The 14,292-nt window shown below is 52.1% G+C and overlaps 1 protein-coding gene across 11 annotated transcripts in view; it reads right to left on the bottom strand.

Annotated features, from left to right (window-relative positions):
- Positions 1-10,038, bottom strand: part of LOC140458399 (leucine-rich repeat and immunoglobulin-like domain-containing nogo receptor-interacting protein 1) — a 548,017-nt gene extending 537,979 nt beyond the window's left edge. For 9 of the 11 annotated variants that reach the window (XM_072552885.1, XM_072552881.1, XM_072552886.1 and 6 more), the window contains exon 1: positions 9,148-9,476. The gene's annotated coding sequence lies outside the window, so the exon portion shown is untranslated. Of the gene's footprint in view, positions 1-9,147; positions 9,490-9,922 lie in introns of those variants that run through there. The other 2 variants (XR_011953488.1, XM_072552882.1) reach the window with 2 other exon arrangements.
- Between the last annotated feature and the right edge of the window lie 4,254 nt (positions 10,039-14,292).

Below are 14,292 nucleotides of genomic sequence, written 5' to 3'. Positions count from 1 at the left end.
TGCATTCAGCCTGTGGGTTTAATAAAGTTCTTCGATGTGTTGGCAAGATTGCAAATAGGAAAAACTGGAACAAAATAATCTTTGAGTGAGGCTCATGGACCGGAATTGACACATGCCAATGGTAATCATCTTTCAGCAGTATCTGTTCGGGCTGAGCTCCACGGGAACCTCTGACAGTTTGAACCAGGACCACTCGGTCTGATGTCTCAGCATGGCAGGTTAATGATGGTGTGTGGTGTACACTGTATCTCCCAGAGAGCAACAGTGTGTTCATTGGTGGGGGAACAGGCCATTGTAACCAGCTCATGGTGCCAGATGACAAACCAACTTCTCCAATCTCAATGCCAACCTCAAACTCCACCATCGCCCATGAGTGGCACAGTGGCTCAGTGCTTCTCCTTCAAAGCGCCTGGGACTGAGGATTGATTCCACCCTCAGGTGAATGTCTATGTGGAGTTTGCACATGCTTCCAGTGTCTGTATGGGTTTCAGTGTAAGGTTGTGCAGGCCAGGTGGAACATCCATGAGAAAATGCAGGGATTGGGTGGGATGATCTTCGGAGGGTTGGTGTGGACTCGTTGGGCAGAATGGCATGGAAAAGAGGAGCAAGTGCCGGCCATTCAGCCCATCAAACCTGTTCTGGGCTGACAAGGGCCTAACAGATTTCATCCGAGGCTCTTAAAGGAGATGTTTTAGTGAAATAATTGATGCATTGGTTATAATTTTCCAAGATCCCTTGATTTGGGTTGATCCCATTAGGTTGAAGGACAGCAAATGTTACTCCTTTATTGACAAAACAGAGAGAGACAGAAAGCCAGAAACTCTAACCAGTTAGCGCAACGTGTGCCTTAGGGAAAACGTTAGAAGTTATTATTAAAAATGTTATAACAGGGCACTGAGATAAGTTCAGTTACCCAAACTGAACCGACATGGTTTTGTCAAAAGGAAGTCAGGGTTTCATCAGTCGAATGGAGTTGTTTGAGGAAGTACTCTGCTGAAGATAAAGGGAAGGAGGTGGATGTAATGCATTTAGATTTCGAGAAAGCATTTGACAAGATGCAACGTCAAAAGGTTATTTGGAAAATAAAAGCTTATCATGTAGGGAGTGTCATATTGTCACAGACTGAGAATTGGCTGCTAACAGGAAGCTGAGAGTAGGAATAATTAGGTCTTTTCTCAAGGTAGCAGAATGCATCTAGTGGTGTCCCACAATGATGGGTGCTGGGACCTCAACTGTTTACAATCTATAGAAATGTCTTGGATGAAGGGATGGAAAGACAAGCTCATCAAACTCAATGATGACACAAAGAAAGGAGGGAATGCAAGAGGTCACAAGGAGATACAAAAGAATGTCAGTAGGGTAAGTGCGTGGCCACAGATGTGACAAATGAAGTACATTTGCTGTAGGGAATTGTGAAATTGTTCATTCAGACAAGAAAAATAAAATATGCAGCATATAATTCAGGTTGTGAGAACTTGGAGATGCAAAGAGATCTGGGTGCCCTGGTGCATGAACTGCAAAAGGCTAATAGGCAGGTGCAACAAATAACTAGAAAGCTAATAAAACAGCATCATTTATCATAAGGGGAACTGAATACAAGAGTAGGGAGGTTATGCTTCAGTTGAACAGTCAGAAGTCACACGACCCCATAGCCCAACAGGTTTATTTGAAATCACAAGCTTTCAGAGTGCTGCTCTCTCGTCAGGTGCAGCATGTAACTGAAAGCTTGTCATTTCAAATAAACCCATTGGCCTATGACCTGGTGTCATGTGACTTTTGACTTTGCCCACCCCAGTCCAACACCAACACCTCCACATCAATTATACATGGCACGGCTGAGTCTGCATCTGGAGCACTGTGGACAGTATTGGTCTTCTTACTGGAAGGAAGGACATACTCATTGGAAACAGTTCCGAGAATGTTTACCAGACTTGGGATAGGCTGTGAATCACTCCAGAGAGGCTGGTACCCTATCACCAAGTCACCCTTTATTTACACCCGATCAGTCCTTGACTATAGTCCTGCCTCATTCACAGTCAGGTACCAAACACAATTCATAACACCACTACAGTGTGGAAACAGGCCATTTGGCCTAACAAGCCCACACCAGTCCTCCGAAAAGTAACCTATCGAGACCCATCACCCATTTCTCTACATTTATCCCTGATTAATGCAGCTAACCTCCACATCTCTGAACACTACGGGCACTTTAGCACGGCCAAGTCACCTGACCTGTACACTTTTGGACTGTGGGAAGAAATCAGAGCACCCGGAGGAAACCCACACAGACACGGGAAGAATGTGCAAACTCCACACAGACAGTTGCCCGAGGCTGGAACTGAACTGGTGCTGTGAGGCAACGGTGCTAACCACTGAGCCACTGTGCTGCCCCACAGTGTCAGTATCTCTGACACACACCTTTTGGTTTTTTTTGGTGGATTGTGAAAAATCTATTATTAATTTACATTTACAATACATCTTCTACAAGTCACAAAATTCCAAAATATAGGATAGCAATGTCTTGTACATTCCTAATTGCATTTCTGCAGCAGTGACCAGGATGTAGGTTTAAACTAAACCCAGAATAGTTAGCAGAGTACTCGAAAACAACTTTAAAATGGACATTTTATACACATATTCTATCTTAAACAAGATTTTATTTTTCTAAAAAATGTCATTCAGAATATTCACACCATCAATAACAAACTGAATGTCAAGATTACAAAGGCAAGAACAACCTCTTTGCTTGCACAGCGGACACAATTGTCTGTGATCACAATTCACAACTGAAGTCTTTTGGCACAAGTCAAAAGATAATTCTGCTACATGATTGATTTGAAGAACATTGGTGGCAAAATGGAAAAAACAAATTACTCATGTTTGTAGCAAATGTTCTCTCCCAACGTAATCGCAGTAATACAAAAGTGAATTCTGAAGATAACCGTACCCATTTATTAAATTACATTTCATATTCACACACCTTTTTTATCTGTCAGCCAGGGCTCCCTGATTTGTCCAGTGGGCTGGCCTCATTACAATCCCTATGGGCTGGCTGTTTTATGAGGAAAGGCAGGACTGATTCAGCTGTACGCACTGCCGTATGGAGGAGGGAGAGAGAACTGGATTGAAGTTTGAGATTCAGTGGGGTCTTGGTAGGGCGGATGTTGTGGGGATGTTACCCCTTTTGGAAGAATCAAGAACTAGGGGTCACTGTTTAAAATAGAGCCAAATTACTTTCTTTCACAGTTCTATGAGTGTTTGGAACTTTCTTCCTGAACAGGAGGTGAAACAAAGTCCTTGGGTACTTTTAAGGCAGAGGTGGACGGAGACTTATTAACAAAATTGGGGTGGGGTGAGGAAGCTGAAAGATGACCAGGGTTAGGGTGGGATGTGGGTTTGAGATTACAATCTGTCATGACATTATTGAACAGCCAGCAGGCTCAAGGGACTGAAGAGCCTACTCCTGCTTCCAGTTTTGACAAAGGGTCAGTTAGACTTGAAACGTCAGCTCTTTTCTCTCCTTACAGATGTTGCCAGACCTGCTGAGATTTTCCAGCATTTTCTCTTTTGGTTCCAGCTTCCAGTTTGTTTGCTCATGTGGAGCATCAACACCTTCTGAGTGAAGAATGTTCTCCTCATCTTGGTCAATGATGATCATGTGCTGAGACTGTGATTCCCTGTCCTAGCCAGGAGCAACAGCCTCCAGCCTATCCAGTCCGGTCAGAATTTTACATGTTTCAGCGAGATTCCCTCACATCTTTCTAAGCTGCTGCTTCCCTCTCTCCTCTTCATTCTGCATACCCACTTTCTTATCCCTGTCCCCTCTCCTCCTTTCACAGCATCTTCTTCTAGAATCGCAAATCTATGTGTGCCCCCACTTATCCTACCTACTGTCTACACCCCTTTAAAAACAGGCTGTCTTTCTTTGATGGGTCTACATTGCATCCTTCAGCCCTACATTGAGATTTCTCAATTCCATAAAACACTGGCAATTTCTCAACAATTCACAAGCATTGAGTAATAGGAAGATGAAGTCAGAAGTCATGTGGCCTGGTATGGTGTGACTTCTGACTTTGTCCACCCCAGTGCAACACTGGCACCTTCACATCAATATTAAGATGAACAATGGTTTTGTGGTGTCCTTGATGTTAACGCATGATCACATGATATTAAAGGTTATTGAGAAGAGCACAGCAAACCTCTACATCTACCTGCTGCATTGAGCTTGATGTCCATACAAGTCATAAGTATAAGTTGCTTGGAACTGTCGTCATTCGTTACTTACAAAGGCAGATTTGATCACGTCAACATCACAAAAACTAAATGAGTTTGATGATGGATTTGTTGTTTTGTCTGGGGAAGGAGGAGTAATGCCAGGACAATCTCTCACTTGAACAATGCTATTTCTGATATTGTAGCACTCTCACAGGAAATTCTCACACCATCAAGTCTAAGAAACAGGGCTTAAGACCCACAGCCTTCCGAGCTGGTGACATGCTGAGTTACAAAACTAAAGCACATTGAGAGCCCCACATTTATTGATCTTTATTGTGGATCTAGATATTGATGGGGATATGATGAGGCTGCATTTCTGCATATGCAGATATAACTAGTGTCTGAGGATGCAGCACACCCTGGCTGTTTCCAGATTAGTGACAGTTACTGATAAGCAATTTCTTAATGGACATGTCTGGCACATTTAATGCACAATTAAGTAGATTTTTACAACTTCTGATAGAACTACAAAGGAATGCCTCTGTCCCACTGCGGCCTTGCCATGGCTGATTCTGAATTAGCAGGTGGGTAAAGTGTGGAGCTAGGAAAACGCACTGCAGTTCAAGCAGCATCAGAGGAGCAGGGGAGTCCATGTTTCAGGTTGGAACCTGTCATGAATTAGTAGGTTGTGGGTTTAAACACAGGCTGAATTCCAAGCACAATGACTTCTGTGCTGCACACAGGAGGTGACACCAGTCTCCTTTGGGAATAGCTAACTGTGACAAAAGTCATAGTTGGGAATGCAGGAACTACTTTGTCACATAAACTTGAGGCCTGTCCAGGTGAATATTAAATTGTAAAGCAATAGCAAGAGAGTTGGTGTCCTAGTTGGATTTATTTCAGTGAAACCAAAAGGGGAGGAAATGGTTGGTGCCCACGTTGTGAGTGTGTACAGCTCAGTTTTGCGATGAGCTTGATACCTTGTTCACACTGTGAGCTGACAAGCACATACTGCCATCTAGTGTAGTCCCCACACTGCATAATGACTGAGCAAACAGACTGCTGACAGTAATTAGCTTATTCCCTGTTAAATATCCCCAACGATGGCTGACTTCACGTCCAATTTGATAGACACGGGGGAAAGTCAGCAACAAACCTGCACCAGTACATCAAACTCTCCCACCTATTAGCAATGTCCAACTGACCCATACAATTCACATTCCATACAACCTTGGCCAATGAAATAGCTACATAATAATAGACCCCATCCTCCCAGAACCCCATGTAGACTCTCCCCCTGTCACTGACTCTACCCACCCATTTCATTCCCCTCCCACAGCCCCAGGTAAGACTATAGATATAGGAACAGAAATTAGGCCATTCAGCCCATCAAACACTCTCCCCACCATTTAATATACTGAATAAAATCCCCAAACAAATACACTTTGGTCAAAAGACATTGTGCCAAACTTCAGAATGGTCCTCTCGCCCTCACTGTTGCACTGTTTACTCCTTGCCTCTCACCCTGTGCAATCCATTCTCCCAACCACTGGGCAGGGACCAGGCAGCCCCATGAAGAGTTCAAATCCAGAATATCCTGAATAAGTTTGGACTAATCCGAGTGAAGGGACACAGTGGGCTATCTATCTGGTAACTCCTGGAACAAGTAGTGACCTTGACCAGAGAAAATCGTCACTTGGAGTCTGAAGTGCCAAGAATACAACATTGCTGGGAAGCAGACACAGCGGGAGTTTTGGGGAATCCTGCTGACGGTGGGGATTTGCCATTCACTCAGCAGCAGATGATTAAATACCACGGAGGGCAGGGTGTGGGAGGGTGATTAGTTTCTGTGCTCAGGACCGGGGGTGGGGGGGGTGGGGGGGGGCTGTGGGGGAGGATGATGGGGGGTGGGGCAGGTTTCAATACACAACCTTCTGCCTCAGGGACAGAAATGTTACGGCCGGACTGAGCCAGCACAGACAGTGAGGGGCAGAATGGGCTTAGCTCTGGCAGGACTCAGCCAGCATGACGCCAAGGGACAGTCAGGACCAGATTGGGGGGGGGGAACGATGAGAAAGAAGACAGAAAGCACTGATGAAGGGGCCTTTATGGTAGTATCTCAACCTCTGGAGCTAGCAGATCAAGGTTCAAGTTCTACCGACTCCAGAGCTGTGTAAGAACATCACTGTTCAGGTAGGTCAGGAAAATCTCTGAGAAAGACCAGGGATTGATCATAATAGAGACAACAAGGAACTAACATCCAGCTCTCCATCTCGAAACAGCTGACACCGTCCTCATATCTGCTACACAGCCCTCCCCACCCCCACGAGTACTCTCCCCACACCCACCCCACCCCCACGAGTACTCTCCCCAGCCCCACACCACCCCCACGAGTACTCTCCCCAGCCCCACACCACCCCCACTAGTACACTCCCCACCCCCACCCCACCCCCACGAGTACTCTCCCCACCCCCACCACACCCCCACGAGTACTCTCCCCAGCCCCACACCACCCCCACGAGTACTCTCCCCACACCCACCCCACCCCCACGAGTACTCTCCCCACCCCCACCACACCCCCACGAGTACTCTCCCCACCCCCACCACACCCCCACGAGTACTCTCCCCACACCCACCCCACCCCCACTAGTACTGTCCCCACCCCCACCCCACCTCCACTAGTACCCTACCCATCTCCACTAGTACACTCCCCACCCCCACTAGTACTCTCCCACCCCCACTAGTACTCTCCCCACCCCCACCCCACCTCCACTAGTACTCTCCCCACCCCCACTAGTACTCTCCCCACCCCCACCCCACCTCCACTAGTACTCTCCCCACCCCATCCCACCTCCACTAGTACACTCCCCACCTCCACTAGTACACTCCCCACCCCCACTAGTACTCTCCCCACCCCCACCCCACCTCCACTAGTACACTCCCCACCCCCACTAGTACTCTCCCCACCCCCACCCCACCTCCACTAGTACTCTCCCACCCCCACTAGTACTCTCCCCACCCCCACTAGTACTCTCCCCACCCCCACCCCACCTCCACTAGTACTCTCCCCACCCACACCCCACCTCCACTAGTACACTCCCCACCCCCACTAGTACTCTCCCCACACCCACCCCACCTCCACTAGTACTCTCCCACCCCCACTAGTACTCTCCCCACCCCACCCCACCCCCACTAGTACTCTCCCCATCCCCACTAGTACTCTCCCCACCCCCACCCCACCTCCACTAGTACTCTCCCACCCCCACTAGTACTCTCCCCACCCCACCCCACCCCCACTAGTACTCTCCCCACCCCCACCCCACCTCCACTAGTACTCTCCCACCCCCACTAGTACTCTCCCCACCCCACCCCACCCCCACTAGTACTCTCCCCACCCCCACCCCACCCCCAGTAGTACCCTCCACACCCCCACTAGTACTCTCCCCACCCCCACCCCACCCCCAGTAGTACCCTCCACACCCCCACTAGTAGTCTCCCCAAACCCCAAGGTCCTGTCTTTGTTCACTGAGCTTTGTTCAGGCTGTTTGTTGCTGTCTGATTGTACACCCTCCCCTCTGTTAAATACCCCTTCCCATCTGAACCAATCACAAGCAAACAGCATCGGACACAATGGAGTTGGCTTCTGAAAATTACTCATTTGTAATGAATAGAAGGCAGCGTGCAGAGTGGTGTTGCTGAGATTTGTCACAATAGGGGACCCTGGGAGAGAGCTTGCTTTGATTCGAAAATAATTCCTTTTTTTTTGTCTGTAACAGAGCTGTTTCTCTGGCTGAGCTTGCTGGCTCTATACAGCAGAAATCTCTCAATTCAAACAGCAACCTCCAAATCAACAGGGGGTTTCCCTGTCCTTATCCAGCAAATATTCTCAATGTCAAACTCTTTGTCAATGCCTTACTTATCACAATATGCACCTCTCCTTTTCTCTCTCACTCTCCCTTCAGCCTTCTTCCGTCTCACTCAGTCCTCCTCCCCCCCATCTCTCTCCTCCCTCCCTTACTCTCTATGCTTTTCTCTCTGCCCCTGTCTCTTTCTCTCTCCTTTTCTCTCTCTCTCCCTCCCCTCTCCCTCTGTCGCCCTTTCTCCAACCCTCTCCCTCTCTCCTCCTTTCTCTCTCCTCCTCTCTCCTCATCTCTCTGCCTCTCCCTTTCTCCCCCTCTCCCTCCCTTCCTTCCTCTCTCTCTCTTCCCCTCTCTCTCCCCCCTCTCTCTCTCCCCGTTCTCTCTCTCTTCCCCCTCTCTCTCCCTTCTCTCTTTCTCTCCTTCCTCTCTCCTTCCCTCCATCTCTCCCTCTCTGCCTTCCTCTCTCCCTCCTTCTCACCCTCTCCCTCCCTCTCCCCCTTTCCCTCTCCCTCAATCTCTCTCATGTCAGAAAGACACAGTCTCTCACACTGAGCATTCCCGGTGACCCCTAGACAGTAGCAAGCAGCAGTGAGCCCCTTGTCTTCACCTACCCCCAACAACTCCCTCCCCCACCCCCTGCCTGAAGCCTGGCACCTTCTTATTTCTCCCTCCCCTATTCCCTCTGCTCCCCCCTCCCCCTAACCCAGCATCGTGAAGGGGCAGACAGCTGAAGATCCTCCCCTCCCCCCACTCACTCTTATTCAGAAACCTCCCCCCCCCCACCCCAGTCACCAAGAGAGGGGGGTGGGGGAGGGAGGGGGGGGGGGGAATTAAACCCTCAGACCTGTCTGAGCAGTTTGATGCAAAGTTGGAAAGATGCAATGTTTGATTTCCATACACCCGGGCTGCTATTATCATGGCATCTGTCTCTGTCTCTGCAGCTTGTATCTGCACCCGGACACAGTTACCATCTCCCCCATCGTCTCAATGCCTTGTGTTTCCAATACTGCCAGCTCTCCATATCCGATAAACATTCAGAAACCACAACAATAGCAATATGATGGCTACTCACAGAATCAGATTAAATATATTCCTTTCAGCCTCTGGAGGGGAAGCTGATCTGTTCAATGCCTCTCTCTCTCTCCCTCTCTCTCTCTCTTCCCCATGCAGTGTTGAAAGCCCAGTTAAAGATGCAGGTTCTCTCTCACATGCACGAAGCAGCTTCCGTCACCCCCTCCTACACACACAGACATTAGCTCCCATACACACAGACAGACACACACACTCACACACACACACAGGTACACACACACACACACACACACACACAGGTACACACACACACACACACACAGGTACACACACACAGGTACACACACACTCCCACACTCCCACACACACACAGACACACGCAGGTACACACACACACACAGGTACACACACACACACACACACACACTCCCACACACACTCACACACACTCCCACACACACACAGACACACGCAGGTACACACACACACACACACACACTCCCACACACACTCACACACACTCCCACACACACTCCCACACACACACAGGTACAAACACACACACTCACACACACACACACACTCACACACACACAGGCACACACTCACACACACTCACACACACTCCCACCCACACACACACACTCCCACACACACTCACACACGCACACACACATGCTCCTACACACACAGGCACAAGCTCCCACACATACTCCCACCCACACACAGACACACAAACACACACACACAGACACAGACACAAGCTCCCACACCGACACAGACACAGAGTAGCTCCCTCATTGCCTGACACTTACCCCAGTCTGTAAGCCGATTGCTCTTCTGTCCCAGCTCCAGCATTACATCCAGAATAAAGGACAGTGCAGCCTGAACAGAACTCTCCCTGACTCACCCTCCGCTCAATGGCAATGCAATGCAGAGTCAGGGTTCAGAAGCTGTTGGGGGGGGGGGGGGGGGTAGGGGGAAGATGCCAAAATTGTGGTTTCAGCGCCCAGCCTCCTGTTCCTGACTGCACAGGAGCTCAGGGTGGTATGGCAGAGTAATGTCCTTTCAGCACAACCTGTGTCCCCATCCCAGCCCCCGTGTGTGTCTCTCTGGCTGTGTGAAAAACACAAGAGTATTTAACAAACCATTCTGCTATTCCTCCTCAGCGCCCGTCACTATCCAGAAGCCCACAGATTAACCTGCCCCTGATCCTGCTCCCGGCAGGACACCCACTCTCTCCCTGCTCCACCTCAAACAAAACTCACTCTCAACAGCTGACAACAGACACTATTCCCCCCACCCTCACACTCACTACTCACACTCCCCCCAGCCCCAATCCCTAACCCCATGCCCCTGCTCCCCCCCAAGTCCCTGCCTCCCCCACTCTGTTCCTGCTCCCGCCGCCCCCCCCCCCACCCCAAGTTCTGGCTCCCCCCTCAGTCCCTGCCCCCCCAGTCCCTACTTCCCCCCCCCAAGTCCCTGCACCCCCTCAGTTCCTGCTCACCCCCCAAGTCCCTGCTCCCCTCTCAGTCCCTGCCCCGCCCTCATCCCTGCCTCCCCAAGTCCCTGCCCCTCTCTCAGTCCATGATCCCACCCTCAGTCCCTGCCCCCTCTCAGTCCCTGCCCCCCTCAGTCCCTGCTCCCCCCTCAGTCCCTGCCCCCCTCAGTCCCTGCTCCCCCCAGTCCCTGCCGCCCCCTCAGTCCCTGCTCCCCCCTCAGTCCCGGCCCCGCCCTCAGTCCTGGCACCCCCTCAGTCCCTGCTCCCCCCTCAGTCCCTGTCCCCCCTCAGTCCCTGCCCCCCCTCAGTACCTGCTCCCCCCTCAGTCCCTGCCCCCCCCTCAGTCCCTGCTCCCCCCTCAGTCCCTGATCCCTCTGCAGGCCCTGCTCCCCCCTCCGTCCCTGCTTCCCCACTCAGTCCCTGCCCCCCCTCAGTCCCTGCTCCCCCCTCAGTCCCTGATCCCCCTTCAGATCCAGCCCTCCCCTCAGTCCCTGCCCCTCCTCAGTCCCTGCCCCCCCCAAGTCCCTACCCCACCAAGTCCGTGCAACCCCCTCAGTTCCTGCTCCTCCCCCATGTCCCTGCTCCCCCCCTCAGTTCGTGTCCCCCCCTCAGTCCTTGCTCCCCCCTCAGTCCCTGCCCCCCCTCAGTCCCTGCCCCCCAAGTCCCTGCCCCCCCAAGTCCCTGCACCCCCCTCAGTTCCTGCTCACCCCCAAGTCCCTGCTCTCCCCTCAGTCCCTGCCCCGCCCTCAGTCCCTGCCTCCCCAAGTCCCTGCCCCCTCAGTCCCTGCCTCCTCAAGTCCCTGCCCCCTCAGTCCCTGCCCGCCCCAAGTCCCTGCCCCCTCAGTCCCTGCCCCCCCCAAGTCCCTGCCTCCCTCAGTTCCTGCGCCCCCAAGTCCCTGCCCCCCTCAGTCCCTGCTCCCCCCTCAGTCCCTGCCCCCCCCAAGTCCCTGCCTCCCCCAGTCCCTGCCGTGCCCCAGCTCTGCCCTAGTCCTTGCTCCTTCAGTCCCTCTCCCATTGGCCATGCTCTGCATTGTACCTGCTCTGTGGGATAGCAGCTACACGACCATTCACCCTTCCTGCCCCTGCTCCCCCAATCCCTAACCCCATGCCCCTGCTCCCCCCCAAGTCCCTGCCCCCCCCCCTCAGTTCCTGCTCCCCCCTCAGTCCCTGCTCCCCCCTCAGTCCCTGCTCCCCCCTCAGTCCCTGCCCTCCAAGTCCCTGCCCCCCCCTCAGTCCCTGCCAACCCCTCATTCCCTGCTCCCCCCTCAGTCCCTGCTCCCCCCTCAGTCCCGGCCCTGCCCTCAGTCCCTGCACCCCCTCAGTCTATGCACCCCCCTCAGTCCCTGCACCCCCTCAGTCTATGCACCCCCCTCAGTCCCTGCCCCCCCCAGTCCCTCTCCCCCCAGGTCCCAGCTCTCCCCTCAGTCCCTGTCCTCCCCAGGTCCCTGCCCACCCCAGTCCCTGTCCACCCCTCAGTCCCTGCTCCCCCTCAGTCCCTCCTCCCCCCCAGTCCATGCCCCCCCCAAGTTTCTGCTCTCCTCTCAGTTCCTGCTCCCCCCTCAGTCCCTGCTCCCCCTCAGTCCCTGCTCCCCCCTCAGTCCCTGATCTCCCCTCTGTCCCTGCCCCCCCCTCCAAGTCCCTGCTCCCCACTCAGTCCCTGCCCCCCCCAGTCCCTGTCCCCCCCAAGTCCCTGCTCCCCCCTCAGTTCCTGCCCCCCTCGGTCCCTGCCCCCCCAAGAACCTGCTCCCCCTCAGTCCCAGTTCCCCCCCAGTCCCTGCTCCCCCCTCAGTCCCTGTCCCCCCACATGTCCCTGCCCCCCCAGTCCCTGCCCCCCCCCAAGTCCCTGCTCCCCCAAGTCCCTGTTCCCCCAAGTCCCTGCCCCCCCAGTCCCTGCCCCCCCAAGTCCCTGCTCCCCCAAGTTCCTTCCCCCCTCAGTCCCTGCCCCCCCAAGACCCTGCTCCCCCTCAGTCCCTGTCCCCCCACAAGTCCCTGCTCCCCCAGTCCCTGCCCCCCCAGTCCCTGCTGTACCTCTGTTCTCCCCTAGTCCTTGCTCCTTCAGTCCCTCTCCCATAGGCCTGCTCTCCATTGTACCCGCTCTGTGGGATCGAGGCTGCACAACCATTCACCCCTCCTGCCCCTGCTCTCCCCAATGTAGGGTGTATCAGTAATTACCCATCACGGGACTTGCCTCAATACCCCTCTCACTGCTGGACATACTTTGCACTGCCATTTCTGAGGGCAGCAGCTGGTAAACAGGGGGCTTCATTTCCTAACCCCACCCCCACCCACCAATGTCTGGCACCCTGGGGGCATTGCCCTATGCCAGCAGGAAACCCTAAGTTTATCAGCAACCTTTGAACAAGTTATCTGTGTCTTTTCTGTTTGAGACGCTCGGTGGGGTTGGGGTGGCAGAGAGGGATATTTGACAGAAAGTCAAGACTCATCCAATCAGATGGCGGAGAGTTGTCCGCTTTCTCATTGGCTGTGGGACGGTGGGTTTCTGGGAGGATGGTGGCAAGTTTGAGAGTGGGGTTTGGGGTATTGGATGGGGGTTATTGTGCAGTCTCTAAGACCTGCATTGGTGTAGCACCTTTGAGGAGCAGGAGTAGACCTTTCATCCCCTCGTGTCTGTTCTGCCATTCAGAGAGCTCCCCAGGCTGATCTGTGGCCGAACTCCATGTACCTGTCTTTGTCCCATATCATTAATACTTTTGCTTAACAAAGATTTATCTATCGCAGGTTTAAAATTAACAACAGATCCAGCACCCACTCCTATTTGTGGAAGAGAGTTCCAAATCACTCCCGCCTTTTATGCATAGTAAGTGCTACGTAACATCTTATAGAAGTCTATAGATTATGAGAGGCATGGATCGGGTGAATGCAATCAGTCTTTTTCCCAGGGTTGGGGAATAAAGAAGCAGAGGGCATCAGGTTAAGGTTAGAGGGGAGAAAGTAGCAAAGAGGCTCAATTGAGGCTTTCAAGAGGGCACAGAGCTGCTTGGGTAGAAACAGGGCTTGGGACAATAGGACATTAGCACTGGGTAACAGCGCTCTTTTGAAGAAGTGGCACATTTATTTTAATTTCGAAAACATTGGCCTCATGAAGGAACACGTGCTAAAGGTCTTGTTAACCACCTGTACACATGTGACACCAACTTCAAACAATTTTCCTGGAAAACAGCCCCAGCCTGTTCAGCCTCCCCCTATGGCTCAAATCTTCCAACCCTGGCAATTTCCTTGCAAATCTTTTCTGAACCCTTTCGAGTTTCACAACATCTTTCCAATAGGAAGGAGACCAGAATTGCACGCAATGTTCCAAAAGTGGCCAAACCAATGTCCTGTACAGCCGCAACATGACCTCCCAACTCCTGTACTCAATACACTGACCAATAAACAAAGCAAACCAAACGCTGCCTTCACTATCCTATCTACCCGCGACTCCACTTTCAAGGAGCTATGAACCTGCACTCCAAGGTCTCTTTGTTCAGCAACACTCGTCAGGAGCTGGTATTGACCTTCCTGCTGGGGCAGGGTATTTATGACAGAGATAATGATGCAGGGTTCCGAGGACGAAAGCTGTTCATTGGATCCCTTTCAAATCTTTCTCCTCTCACCTTAAATCCATGCTCTCTAGCTTTGAACTCCCCTACCCCAGGGAAAAGACCTTGTCTCTCATGATTTTGT

The sequence above is a fragment of the Chiloscyllium punctatum genome, chromosome 33, assembly GCF_047496795.1.
Source record: "Chiloscyllium punctatum isolate Juve2018m chromosome 33, sChiPun1.3, whole genome shotgun sequence".
Lineage (NCBI taxonomy): Eukaryota > Metazoa > Chordata > Chondrichthyes > Orectolobiformes > Hemiscylliidae > Chiloscyllium > Chiloscyllium punctatum.
Note: the sequence above shows the minus strand (reverse complement) of the source record. Positions and strands in the feature narration are given on the sequence as shown.